General features: G+C 41.0%; 1 pseudogene; it reads right to left on the bottom strand.

Annotated features, from left to right (window-relative positions):
- Positions 1-563: 563 nt before the first annotated feature.
- Positions 564-13195, bottom strand: LOC102852581 (annotated as a pseudogene).
- Positions 13196-14523: the final 1328 nt, after the last annotated feature.

Here is a 14523-nt window from a genome sequence, read left to right as displayed (position 1 = left end):
GCCCTAGATTGTCCTTGCTACAGACTAGAGCAGGATGCTGGCTCCTGGCAACAGGATTAGGCTCTCATGTTTTCCCCTATTGGTCATACCTACATGGCTCCTCCCTACCCTCTACTCAGATCCTTGTCCTTGTTAAGTACCCTTGAGTCACTGGAGACACATAGGGACCCTATGCACAACAGCCCTAAACCCTGCTCTATCCTGTGCCAATTTTATTGTCTCTGACACACCTAGCCCCATAGTCACTGAATCAATCCATCTCATCAGGGTCTTCTTCTACCTCTCTTGGATGAGAAATCTTCCCTACTACCTGAACTGAGGACCGTGGCCCAGAGGTGCCGTTCTGACTAGACTAGGAGAAAAGAGAGTGCAGGAGACAAAATGGCTGAAAGGGGAGCCAGCAGCCCACCATCTGCAGCTACAACTAAGCATGTGCAGGGCAGCAGTACAGAGAAAGGGCTGGGCAGGAAGGGTGCGCTTAGGGGTGGCAGTGCAACTTCTCACTGCGAGGTTACCAGACCTCCCTGATGGTGCTCTCGGGACAGCAGTCTGCCTGCTTGGCTTCACTTCTTGGCCTTGCCCTGAGTAGCCACAGCTTCCACGGCTTTGCAAACCGTCTCTCCCGTCTCCCAGGAACTGCATGGGCTCGATGGGCTTCAAGTTCTTGTCCAATTCATGGACAATGTGAATTCCAGTGGACAGGTTCAACTCCATGATGGCCTTCTCAGAGAGACCCTCCTGATGTTTGATGGTGCCCTGAAGGCTGTTAACATGCGCTACAATCAGTATTCCTTTCCCCTCCTTCATCTGAGGAGCTATTTCTTCATTCCAAAAGCGCAGGACTCTGGCAATAGAGGGTAGCTGATATTCAGTCAGGTCTGCATATCTCCAGTCCTTGTTGATGTTGCTGTACAAGAGGTGGTCAGGCTCTGTACGTGGTGGTGAAGCAGCATAGGAGCACCTCCAGATCTTTACCTGGGCCTCCCCATACTTGGCAGCAGTTTCTGCTTTATTGGGGCCGGTCCGACCTCCATACTGCCGCTCATTGAGGTGCCAAGTCTTCTCTACTGACAGCCACATCTGGTGAGAGGCATCCAGCACTGTTCAGAACATCTGTATTGCTCTCTTCTGCACTGAGATGAAGCAGATGTCACACTAATAGTCAGCATCTCACAGCGCCTGTCCACCAGGTTTGGCCTACTCAGGTCCTGCGAGGCGTCTTACCAGCCGCTGAAGCAGTTCTCCGGGTTCCATGCGCTTTAGCCAGGGCCAATGAGCACTAGCTGGTAGGCGGCTGTGGCAGCATGCTTAGGATGCAGCACTCACTTGCATTTCCAGTTAATTATGATAGTCTATTTACGCCACAGATAAGAGCTACAAAGTTTGATCCTGTTTTTCCTTTGTTGATCTTTATAATTTTAGGTTTTATGTCTAGGTTCTTGATTCATCTTGAGCTAGTTTTTGCATATGATACAAGGTATGGATCTTGTTTCCATTTTCTGCAAATAGACATCCAGTTTTGCCAGCATCATTTGTCATAGAGGCTGTCTTTTCTTCATTTAATGGATTTCATCTCTTTGTCAAAGGTTAGCTCTCCATAAGTACATTAATTTACTTCTGGGTTCTGAATTCTGTTTCATTGGTTTACCTATCTGTTACTCTGACAATATGAAGTGACCTATTCTTAACACCATTGCCAATCTAACTCAGTTCATCGGGTTTGTGTTTATTAATATTTGGCAAGCAATACTGCTTTTTATAATCAATACCACGATAAATGGAGAAAAGATTGGAATTCTCAATTATTTTTCCTGACTCTACAATAAATACCTATGCAGGCAACCATGAAGAAAGCAAAAGATTCATTGCTATTGGTGAATCTACTGTCAAGAATCTCTTAAAAGTGCCATAGAGCAAGGATGCTAGATTAAAGATTAAGGTGTGCCTCGCCCAAGTCATGGCATTTTCAATTGCCTCAGACACATTTGAGAGTTACATAATGATTAAAGAAGATAAAGGAGGATTAATGCCTTCGAATGAAGAGTATTGACTATACAATGGGCTGTTGAGAGAATAGACAAATATGTGTTGGATGAGGTGCAGCCAGCATGCTTCTCAGAGGGAAGCATAGTGAGATTTCATCTCACATACTTTGGGTTTATTGTCAAGTGGAGTCAGTCCCTGGAAAAAGGCATCATGCTTGGAAAAGTGGAGGGTCAGAAAAAGAGAGAAAAGCCTTCAAGGAGATGAGTTGACAATAGAGACTACAGGAACAGGCCCAGCAGAGATTGTGAGGATGATTCAGGATTAGGTAAGATTTTAATCTATTGTTCATAGAGTTGCTATGAGTCAGAGCTGATTTGATGGCTTCTAAAAACTACCTAATTATTTTGCCATTTTCTCTTTCTATAAACTGTGAAGTAATAGCCACAAATTTCTTTCTATTCCTTCTTCCTTTGAAAATGGATTTATGTGTCTACCACTCAGTGTTAGATTTGCTTTCCTCTCTCAAATGTAAAAAATACTTCATAATTTGCAAGGAAGAAGCAATTTTCAGTGGAAAGAATGAAAAAATGAGTAATTATTATTTATGCATTTTATAAGCTTTTAAAGTGTATATCCCCCACCCTTCCCTCACAAAAGGATTATGGTAGTTTATGTTAAAAAATAGAGATTGAAAAAAAATTATTTTAAAATAATTAAGAAAAGCCAAGTCCTATCAGGCTCTGTGTTGGTAGGATGGTGAGATCTATTTACCACACCAGAGAAAGTGCTGGGTGGGGGACAGTGTGGCTGAGCTGCCAGGCAGCCAAGGCACACCAGGTATTCTTCAAGTTTCAATAGCCCATGTTGTGCTCATGACCACAAGGGTTGTGTTAGAAGCTGGCTGTCAGAACCCAGGCTCGTACCCACTCTGGGATTCCATTCTTTATTCTGAAAAAATGAGAGCAGCATTGTTATTGTTATTATGTGCTGTCAAGTTGCTTGTGACTCATAGTGACGCTGTGCACAAGAGCCCTAAACCCTGCTCTATCCTGTGCCAACCTTATTGTCTCTGACACACTTAACCCCATTATCCCAGTGACAGAATCAATCCATCTCATCAAGGGTCTTCCTCTCCTGCGTTGTCCCTCCACCCTCCCAAACATGATGTTTCTCTCCAAGGAATGGTCCCTCCTTGTAACATGTCCAATGTATGCCAGACAAAGTTTCAGAATCCTTACCTCCAAGGAGCAGCCCAGTTTCACCCTCTCCTGGACAGATCTGTTAGTTCTCCTAACAGTCCATGGTATATTCAATACTATTCTCCAGCACCACAGCTCAAAGTCATCAATTCTCTTTCTATCATCCCTAGTCATTGTCCAGCTCTCTGACACATAACAAGCAATTATGAAGACTACGGCCTAGATCAGGTGCACCTTAGTCTCCAGACTAATGTCATTGCTCTTCAGTACTCTGGAGAGGTCCCTGACAGCTGACTTTCCCAATGCAATTCATATCTGGATTTCCTGGCTGCTGGTCCCAAGAGTGTTGACTGTGGAGCCAAGTAAACTAAAACTGTTAATAATCTCAATCTCTTCACCATCTATAACGATGCTGCCAGTTGACCCAGTGTTGAGAATCTTTGTTTTTCTGATGTTGAGCTTAAATCCATGATTAAGATAAATTATGTGGCTTGTCAAGTTTTAACATGATTCCAAGTGGGGCTTGTGCCCCAGACATATCTAAGTGGAATAACTAGGTAACAGGACATTTTGAAGAAGGCAACTCTCTTATAGATGATCATAAAGATTTATAAAGGCACTTTTTCCTTGTTTTAGTAAGTTAGTGGCTCTAGGGAGCTCTGGTGGCTTAGTGGTAAGGAATTGTGCTGTCAGAGCAAAGGTATATGGTTTGAATCCACTAGCTGCTTTATAGGTGAAAAATGGGCAATTTCCTCCTTTGTGATTTATTGCCTCAAATAACCTACTGAAGGTTCAGCTATGGGTGCGTTCTAACTTGATAGTACACAACAAAATCAACAGTGTCATAGTACAGAGGCTAGGAACCTCCATAGAAACCCACATGAATTCCACTCGTTTGAATCCTTGATCAAATTACTAAGTCTCTCTTGGCCTTACTTTCCTTATTTACTAAACCAGGAATAATAGTAACTTCCAATGGGTTATATAATAAGAGCATAGATACAATTCAAAGGGTCATAATTTAAGAGTATGGATACAAAATCAATAACACTAGAACAGCTAGGATGGTTCCTGGACAATTGTCATGAAATGGAAATGACTGCTCATCAGTGATAACAACTTCTCAGGAACTAGGAGAATTCTTTTCTCTTGCTCCTCATATCTAGAAAGAAACTCTCTGGAAGCCATGAGGCAATAATGTAAGCCAAGACAACTTAGCCTGCATGCCTACTTTATAGATGAAACACTTATGTGATTATGAAAATAAATCATAATTGCCCCCTTTCACTGAGCGTTTGTTATCGGTCAAGCACTCTGAGAAACATCATGTCGTGTATTTTCATGTAATTCTTTCAATAACTCTGTAAGGCAGGTGGAGAAACTGACGTTCAGTGCAAGCTATCCCAGTTGGAGCCCAGCCTCATGTGACTCCAAAGCTCATGCCTTTCAGGTAAGTCAGATACCTGTGACACTGAAAAATCTTACTATCTCTGAGGAGATTTGGTGGCCTAGTGGTACAGAGTTGCACTGCCAACCTAAAGGCAATCTGTTTGAATCCACCAGCTGCTCTGTAGGAGAAAAAGGAGTCATTGTTTCCCGTGCAAAAAAAAAATTCCTGTGAAAACTCACTGGAGGATCAGTTATGAGTCAGTTCTGATGTGATGACCGTAACTAATAACAATAACTACCTCTGAGTACCCAAAGGCTACTCCCTGATGTGAAAAGGTCATGTGGAGCCTGGGTAGTTAAGGAAAGAGGGAATTGTAAAGACAATGAACGGTAAGGTGTGTGGTGTCACTGACAGGAAGTTCTCTCCTTTAACACACACACACACACACACACACACACACATGCACACACACACATACGTGCACACACACACACTTCATGACAGGAGCTTAAATAATTCCAATTAAAATTGAAAAACCTGGACCCAAATATTTACTCTTTCACTTACACGGGGAAGTCATTAGTTTTATTTCCATCTTCTATAAAATGGTAAGAGGGGTTACTACTCAACTTCCTCTTAGATTATGCGAGCCTTAAACCCTGTAGCTAATGGATAAGAAAGTTCTTTGTAAGCAGCACAAATGATATTTGATTTCTTTTACCATTTACAACCAACATTATTAGAATTGTCTCCCTCCCACCAGACTTCCTGTCCTTCGCAGAATCACCAGTGAGTCCATCCCTTGAGATGTTGCTGTGGATTTGTGGAAGGATAAATTGCTTTAATTTCGCTCCAAAAATATTTGAGTAGCTCAGTTTCTGGAGTGTTGCGTGTGTAGACAATGAATTTCCATGAAGAATCAGGGCCTATGTCTGTCAGTAGAGAGAGGAGAGAAGGCAATAGATGTGGGAAGGCGGCCAACCCAGGTGATGCACTCAGCAGCTAAATGGGGAAGAAGGCTTTCCACTTAAAAGAGAAAAGAGCTCTTGGAAATATTTAGCACCATGAGGTTGTTTGCTTTTGTTTTGAGAGGGGTAATTACCCAGTTGACCTTTTTCTGGCCTTTGGGTTTGTTGACTTGGCAATTTCATCTCTGTTCCTTTGTTTGCTCTACCTTCCTGGGTGATTAGACCTTCAGCATAATATTCACATAAGGTATTTCCATCATATTCACTTGGTATTTCCAAGGCCTTGCTATTCATTCACCCGAGGGTCAGTGAGGCCTAAGGGCCTTCCCTTAGGAAAAGTGCAAGGATGGGCATGAAGGCTCTTAGCATTCCTCTGATGCCGGCCTTATTTTTGAGTGAGAGGTGTCCTTATTAATAGTCTTTTTTTGCAGCAATGTCTTGATGGCACAGGGAGAGCTAGTGTGAAGAGACCTGATGTCTGCCCTTCTTGGCCTTTTGCTTTTTTCCAGCCTTAAGTAATCTCACCTTCAAAATAATGATTATTCCTGCTTCTGGAGGCCATTGAGAGCAAACAACTCAGTGCCTCAATACATACTTGTGAGCAAGTACTAACTACGTAGTGAGCTCTGGTGATCTAGTGGTAAGCAGCTGCACTGTCAACCTAAAGACATGCCGTCTGAATCGATCAGTTGCTCCACAGGATAAAGATGGGGACTCTCCTCCCATACACTGCCTCTGACAACCTTCTGGAGAGTCAGTGATGAGTTGATTCCAATTCAATGGTATACACACACACACACACACACACACACACACACACTTTTGAGTACCATGCTGAGCCTTGGGGGAATCTCCCTATGTTTCAGACTATAGTCTTTGCAATTACTTGCTATGCCTCAGAAAGCTGGACAATGAGTAGGGATGATAGAAGGAGTATTTCTTTATTTTCTTTTTTTATTATTATTAAATTTTATTAGTTTTGATGAACATTTACAGGGATTTTGGGTTTTCATTCCTTCATTGCTGCACCATTCTCTCTACCCTCCTCCCCAGTTTGTTCTTCTTCCCCTGCCATCCGAATGTCTGTTTTAATTGTCCAATTGCCACAGTGCTTGTCAAAGTCAGTTCTGATTAATCTCCTTTGTCAGTGAAGGAGTATTGATGTCTTTGAGCTGTGGTGTAGCAGAAGAGTATTGAATATATCATGGACTGCCACGAGAACAAACAGATTCATCTGAGAAAGGGTGAAACCAGGCTCCTCCTTGAAGGCAAGGATTTTGAAGCTTCATCTGACATATTTTGGACATGTTACAAGGAGGGACCAGTCCTTGGAGAGGGACATCATGCTTGGGAAGGAGAGTGGAGCAACAATACAAGAGAGGAAGACCTCTGATGAGATGGATTGATTCAGTGGCTGGGGTAATGAGGATAGGCTTTTCAGAGACAGTAAGACTGGTATAGGATAGATTAGAGTTTAGGGTTGTTGTACATAGGGTCACTATGAGTCGCAGGCAACTCAACGGCACACAACAACATCAGCTATTAGCTATTTCTGAAACTTTACCTAAAAATATCGTAAGGAACTTCTTTTTTTCTTTTTAATTTTAATAGAAACTTGAAGGAAAAATGCAAAGCATATTTTAAAATCACAAAAGACAAAAATGTATATCCTTCCTATGAAAAATTAATAAAAAATACAATCCAGTTTGTTGATAAAAAAAAAAGACAGTCAAAATGCTTCCCAGAAACAAGAATGATGAGATTTTGTCTCATATGCTTTGAACATGTCATCAGGATAGACCAGAGCCTGGTGAAGGATGGCATACATGGTAAAGTAATTGTTAGGTGCTGTTGAGTCAATTCAAACTCATAGTGACATTATGATACATAGATATAAACCTTGTCCTATACTGAAACATTACCACACTCTGTTTGGAAAGATAATGGCTTTAATCAAGTGCATCTTAGTCTTTAAACTGACATCCTTGCTCTTCAAAACTTTGGAGAGATCCCTAACAGCAGACTTTCTCAATGCTATATGATAATAACTTGTTAGTTGCTAGTAATTTTTAAATGAAAATCTAGACCAAATTAAACCATAAAGAAAAACCCAAAAACCTAAAGAATTAGTTGCTGGAAAGAAAAGGGCTAATGCAAACCACTCTCATAAGTCCCTAATTAACCTGAGGCTAGAAGAACTAGGAGCAGCCTAGCTACAACTACTGACTATTCTGTTTGGAACCACAATAGAAGGTCCTGGATAGAGTGTGAGAAAATGAAGAATAAAATTCAAAATCATGAAAAAGAAAAGACTGATTGATCTGATAGACACTGGGAGAATCCTCGAGACTAAGAATGGTAGGCAGTTGTCATATCTATAAGGGAATCCACCCTGTAGGATTACCTTTCAGTCAAACCACATGCCTTGTAAAAGAACTGGTAATACCTGTGAGGAACATGCTCTTCAGAAAAAGAAACCGTATGAAAGTAAAAGGTCTGACTTTCATCAAAAAGCAAGATTTAGAAAGCAAGAAGAGGCAGGGATGAAGGATTAGTGGAAATTAGGAATTCAAGGAGGAAGCAGGAGGATTGCTGTTACATTGAGAAGCCTACAACAAAAGTCATGAAATAAAATGTATATGAATTGTTGAAAGGTAAATTAATATGCTGTGTAACTTATCACTCAAATCACCATAAAATAATTGAATAATGAACAATAAAGAAAACAAGTCACCAGCTGGTTTATTTCATTTTTAACTGGTTGTGCAAGAATGGCAAAATCTGACTCTCTAGCCTAAAATATATGTTTCTACTGACATTTAGAAATAATTCTAAGTGCTTCAGACAAAAGATTCTCTCGATGTGCAAGAAGTTTCAATTATTCTGCTTGGGAAAATCATTTCTCAGTGATGCACATTGGTATCAGGAGACCACTGCTGAGGCAGGTGGGAGAGTTAATGAGCAGAATTGATAATGACAGGTAGGAAAATTGGTTGTCTGTCAAGGAATGGCAGGAGTGTCAGGCAAGAGCTGTGCACAGGGGAATGGATGATGAGCTGTTATTGTGAGGATAGATGGGCCATGGTTAGGGAAAATCCCTGCTGGCCTGAGAGAGTGAACAAGTGAGACCAGGGGACAGAGCTCAAAGGCACATCAGAGCATAGTACTTAAAAGACTTTCTGATTTCATTATTTCTGGGCTATTTCTTATTTTGCAGTCTCAGATGGATTCTGGATTATAAAGAGCATCAGCCAGATATTGCAAAACCTGGTATTGTCTGTTTAAACCCGGGATAATCTTGTTACTTCAAGCTCCTTCTCCAGCGTTAGCATAGCTGGCAGCAAAGATAAACTTATCTTGCAGGTCTGCACTGCTGAGCCTGAGACACTCTGGTTCAACATTCATTTTATACAAGACAGGACAGTTATTGTCAATATAGAGAAAGTGACTGTCCCAAGTTCCAAAATAATCTGTTAGAGAAGAAGTCAGGACTAGAGCCCAGATCAGCAGATTCTAAGTTGAAAGCATTTGAGATAATTTCTTACTGCTCAAAAGACATTTTCTTTGTTAATATTTGCAATTTTTCAACCAACCAGTTTATCATCATTTTATCTAGGAAATCTATAGAGACCCTTCTGGCTAATACTCAAATGAAAATTATACACAGTGACTGTCACAATGGGCCCTACTGTGAGGAAGTTTGAGGATGGCACAGCATAGGACAGGGTTCAGATCTGTTGTTCATAGGGTCACTATGGGTCATACTGTACTCGTTGGCACCTAACAACGACACTGGATTGTACAATCTTTGGAGAAATGAATCAAAGTTGGTACAAGCGCTGTAAGAGGTAGCAAGAGAAAGTAGAAGCAAGAAGACTTTAGTTCTAGTTCTGATTAAATACATACTGGTGGAAAGATTTTAGAAGAGATATAGACTCATCTTGGGACTAGCAAAGATTAGCTATGTCAGCTCTTCTTCATTTCAAACTCCCTCTAGTCTATCTCTGAGAGAGCCTCTTGGCCTATTATTAAAGGAGGAACATTTTAAATGACATTTTAATTCCAAAACTATAGTTTTCGAAGAGGTCAGCCCAAGCCACTTCAAACTCACAATTCCACTTGAATGAAAGTCTCCAATATTATTTCACTGGATGGCCATTTTCTCTTTAGGAAAATAAGAATAGCAACCCTTGCCTGTTCCTCCTGGAATAGTTGTTGTTATTTGTCATTGACATAACCCTGCTTGTGGTGACCCCCTGAGTGTAGAGTGGAATTGTTCTAAAGGTTGTGCAGGCAGGGACCTTTCAGAAGCAGATTGTCCATCTATGGACCCTGATGGAACAGTTGGAATCACCAATCTTTTGGCTAATAGTTGAGTCCTTAACCATTTGAATCAAAGGTAAGGATGGTAATATTTACTTTTAAAAACTTAGCAAAGTTAAAAAAAATTAGGAGCATTTGTGCACACATTCACTCATTTATCAAGTATTCATTCACACCATTTTATTATTTTTTTTTTACCATTTTATTCTTAACCAAGTGTCCACATCATCAGTGGATTGATTCTCTCTCCCTACCCCTCCCTCCCTTCATCACACAAAATCCAGCATCCATCTCTGCTTAACATTCTAATTTAATTGGTCCATTGCAAGGAAATCTGCACTGTTACACACTCTGGTGACCATGACAAAGTTGAGAACTCCTGATTTATCATGTATGAGATACTATATAAGATACTAATGATAAGGAGATACAGAAAGTCTAGACTTGATTCCAGGAATTCACAGTCTAGTTGTAGACAGGAGCTTGGACAGCCACACCAGCTGTCTAGGATTCATAACCTGACAAATGCTACTCTGGAAGCAAGCACAGGAATCCCTAGGGGAAGCACAAGATTTAGTGTTACACTACTAATTGAAAGGTTGGTGGTTGGAATATACTCAGTAGTGCCTCAGAAGAGAGGCCTGGTGATCAACTTCTGAAAGGTCACAGTCGATGAAAGCCTTGGGGGGCACAGTCCTCCTTTTAAATATGTGCCATCAGAGTTGACACCACAACTGGAATAACAGAAGTAGACAAAAACCAGAAGCAAGCACAACTATACTTAAGCTACACACAAATGTACCTTAACAAATGGTGCCAAAACAATCTTGAAAGTGCTGGAAAGGACTCCTTGGAGGAGGAAGATGTTTAAGCTGAATCTTAAAGGATGCACGTGTGTGTTCACTATGCATATGGCTGGATGGTGTGCATGGTTTACGGGAAAGGAGCACAAAGGAAATAAGAAGCAGTCTAATAGGGTCTTAGAACTGCAGGAATGAATGGGAAAGGAGAAGGGGTGGTGAAAGAGGAAGTTCAGAAAGTTGAAAGGGATCAGCCTTTGAAGGATTTTTTCCTTTGGTCAATGATGAGGAGTCAGGTGTTTAGGTTAAGCAGAAGAATAACATGATGAGATTCGTTCTTCAACAGGTAATTTTAGCAGCTACATGGAGAATGATGGGCAATCACTTGGTAAAGAGTATCTCTCTTCAGAATAGAGACAGGTGTCATTATTCTTAGAAGAGATCCTGGTTAAAGGAGTAATCTGCTAAAAGGTGGTTGAGGGAAAAGTCAGAGAGCAGGGAGGGAGGTGGGCAGAGGACAGAGAAGTACTTGGTGTCAAACAGTGTTTAAAATACCCTCTTTGCATCACACTAGCTCTTAATTGGCACCAACCACTGAGGGGCTGATTGATCCCAGCGAGAGTCCAGCAAAACAGATAATTTCTTACAAGCATCTGAAATTCATGAACTCTGTGGGATCCCACACACCAGTGCTCTGTTGTTCCTGAAGTTGAAGACTTTCTTGAAGGGATAAATATATGGGGGTGGCAATTTTTTTTTCTTTTCAAAATGCAGAATATTTTCATGCGGTTAATGCTTGTGGTCTTGCTGAGCAGATGAAAAGAGGGTAGAGCAAAGAGTGGGGAAAGCAAGCTATTTGTTATAAATTAACTCTTAATGTAATAGGCTCATTAAAGAGCTGTTAAGGCTGAAATATGTGCACTGGAAACCTAATTTTGGATTAAGGGACTGATTCATAAAAGATCTGTCCACTGCACATCCAGGGTCTTTGTCAAGGGAAGTTCTATTCTAGACCGGCCTCTGATTTCAGTCCTAACGCTTCCTAGGTTTTCTACAGATGTGCTATGCATTTACGCAAAAGGGTTATTGTTAGGTGCTGTTGAGTGGCAGCTCTGTGAACAACAGATCGGAACTTTGTCCTATCTTGTACCCTCCTCACAATCTCCACCACTGTTACAGTCTTTGTGCCTATCTATCTCTTTAAGATTCTTCCTCTCTTTCACTGACCTTCTTCTACCTATCCCAGCATGATATCTTTTCTCAAAGAGTGGCCTCTCTTAACAACATGCCCAAATATGTGAGTTTTACCATCCCTGCCTCTAAGGACAGATTGGTTTGGGTTTTCTTTTTTTTGGAAGTCCATGGGATATTAAATTGTTTGGCCAACACAACAACTCAGAGGCACCAATTTTTCTTTGGTCTTCTTATTTCATTGCCCACCTTCCACATGAATATGGAGCAGGTGAAAATACTGTGACTTGAGTCAGGAACATCTTAGTCTTTAAACTGACATCCTTGCTTGTTAGCATTTTAAAGAGGTCTTTGGCAACAGCTTTGCCCAGTGCAAATGTCTTGCATAGAGGAATGTTGTTGTTGTTGTTGTTGTGTATCATGGGGTTGGAATTGACCTGTAGCTGACTCTTCAGTGGGTTTTCCAGGGGAGGAGATTGCCCATCCTTCTCCTACGCAGCAGCTGGTGGGATAGGATCTGATATTGTAAACCTGCAATACAGCAAACACTTTGTATTTTCATTATTCTCCCAAGAAACCCAACCAAGGTAAATGGTATTACTTCTCTTTCTTAGAGATTAAAAAAAAAAATTAGATTGTGTAACACACCCAAGAACTCACAGGTACTTAGGAGAGTCAATAGGGCACCAGGACTACAGAGCGTCTGATAAATAGCATGGCTTCAGCCACTCAGGGGATTATTTTTTACTGACATTGGCCCTGAAAGAATAAAACATTTTATTTACTGAAAATGTGTAGACACTGTCCATTAACACAACATCCTTTAACATGAACTAGAGAAAAATATGTTTTCAAGTCTCATTTCTAGGATGTTACTTCTATAAGCCAGTGTGTGTGAGTGTATCTGTGTGTGTATTGTTTGTATATAGTCAGTGTCTGTGTATTACATTAGTAAGCCATCTTTCCTCAAATTTTCACATATAAAAAACTGTGTGACTAATACACAGGATCTTGGCACCAATATAAGAACGTTAAGGATGCTTTGTGGGTACTAACTTCACCCTGTTGTTGTTGTTAAGTGCCGTCGAGCCATAGATGACTCATAGCGACCTTAGGAATGAACTTGTATAACTTTCATCGTTTCTACGAGTTCATAGAGTTTCTGGAGGCAAGCTATTTCAGAGGCAAGCTTTTTTGGAAGTGCATGCCACTCCTGCTTCCAAGTTTGTTTTAACTGGGGAGCTCCAACAAACACTGTCCACTATGGGTAACCATTATTGCATTTGCTACATCAGTGTCACAGTGTTTAGCATCACAGCAACCATGAGTTACCTCCATATAGCAAATGGACAAAACCTCACCCTAGTTTTTTATTTTCCTACTCACATTTCCCCTTTCTGCTTTCCTTCTTTTTATGCATTAAGATAGTATTATGATTAAGAAACAGACAATAATGAACATGAAGGTTTGATTTTAATTGAAACATATCTCATTTGTCAACTCAAAACTGACCCATAGCTGGTCCTCCAGCAGGTTCTCAGAGGTAGTTAATTGCATGGGAGGAGATTTTCTATCCTTCTCCTGCGGAGCAGCTAGTGAATTTGAACTGCAGGATTGCAGCACAGCTTCTTGCCACTAGGCCACTAGCACTTCTATATATATTTCTATTTGTATTGTTACGTGTCATCGCATTGTCTGAGACTCATAGTGACCCTCTGTACAACAGCTCCGAAGTCTTCCTTGTCCTGAACCAGTCTCACTGACCCCTACCCACCTACCCCCATTGCACTAGTTACTGTATCAATTTATCACTTCGGAGGTATTCCTCACCTGTACAACCCGTCCACCCTTTCGAGCATAATGTCCTTCTCCAAGGACTGATCCCTCCTGGTCATGTGCCCAAAGTATGTGAGATGGAGTTTCAAAATCCTTTCCCCCAAGGAGAAACTTGTTTTTTCCCTCTCCAATATGGACCTGTTTATTCTAATAGTGCTCCATGTAATGTTCAATAATCTTCTCTAGCACCACAACTTAGGCATCAAATCTTCTGTCATCCTTAATCACTGTCTAGCTCTCTAATGCATAGCAAGTAATTACAAAGATCATGGTCTGGATCAGGTGTACCTTAGTCCCTAGATTGACATCATTACTCTTTAGCACTTTGAAAAAGTCCCTGACAGCAGACTTTTGATTTTCTGTCTGCTGGTGCCAAGAGTGTTAATCATGGAGCTGGCAAGCTGAAATTGCTAACCTAACTCTTTTCTCCATCTATAGTGCTGCCAATTGGCCCAGTAGTGAGAATTTTTGTCTTCTTGATGAAGACTATTGAAGTCTTCTATGGAAGACTAGATGGAGTGCTTGGTTGTCCTCCTCAATTTTGGCAAGTAAGGTTGTGTCATCTGGTTCTTACTCCTAAGCCACTAAAGATATATATATTTAAAAGTACAGAATTGTACTGCCTGTTCTGTTAGGCAGTTTGATTTCACCAACTTTACTCCATGAAAAATAGATGAGCAATCTCTTCTGCAATTTACTGCCTCAGAACACTCACTGGAACATCAGCTATGAGTCAGTACTGACTGGACATCACACAACAACAACAACACACACACATGTACACAGTGTGTGTGTGTTTGTCTGTGTGTAGGGACAGCCCAGGAGAGGAA

Source organism: Elephantulus edwardii, unplaced genomic scaffold (assembly GCF_000299155.1).
Source record: "Elephantulus edwardii isolate Elephantulus edwardi_28Jun2011 unplaced genomic scaffold, EleEdw1.0 scaffold00031, whole genome shotgun sequence".
Taxonomy (NCBI): domain Eukaryota; kingdom Metazoa; phylum Chordata; class Mammalia; order Macroscelidea; family Macroscelididae; genus Elephantulus; species Elephantulus edwardii.
This window is presented reverse-complemented; position numbering and strand designations above follow the sequence as displayed.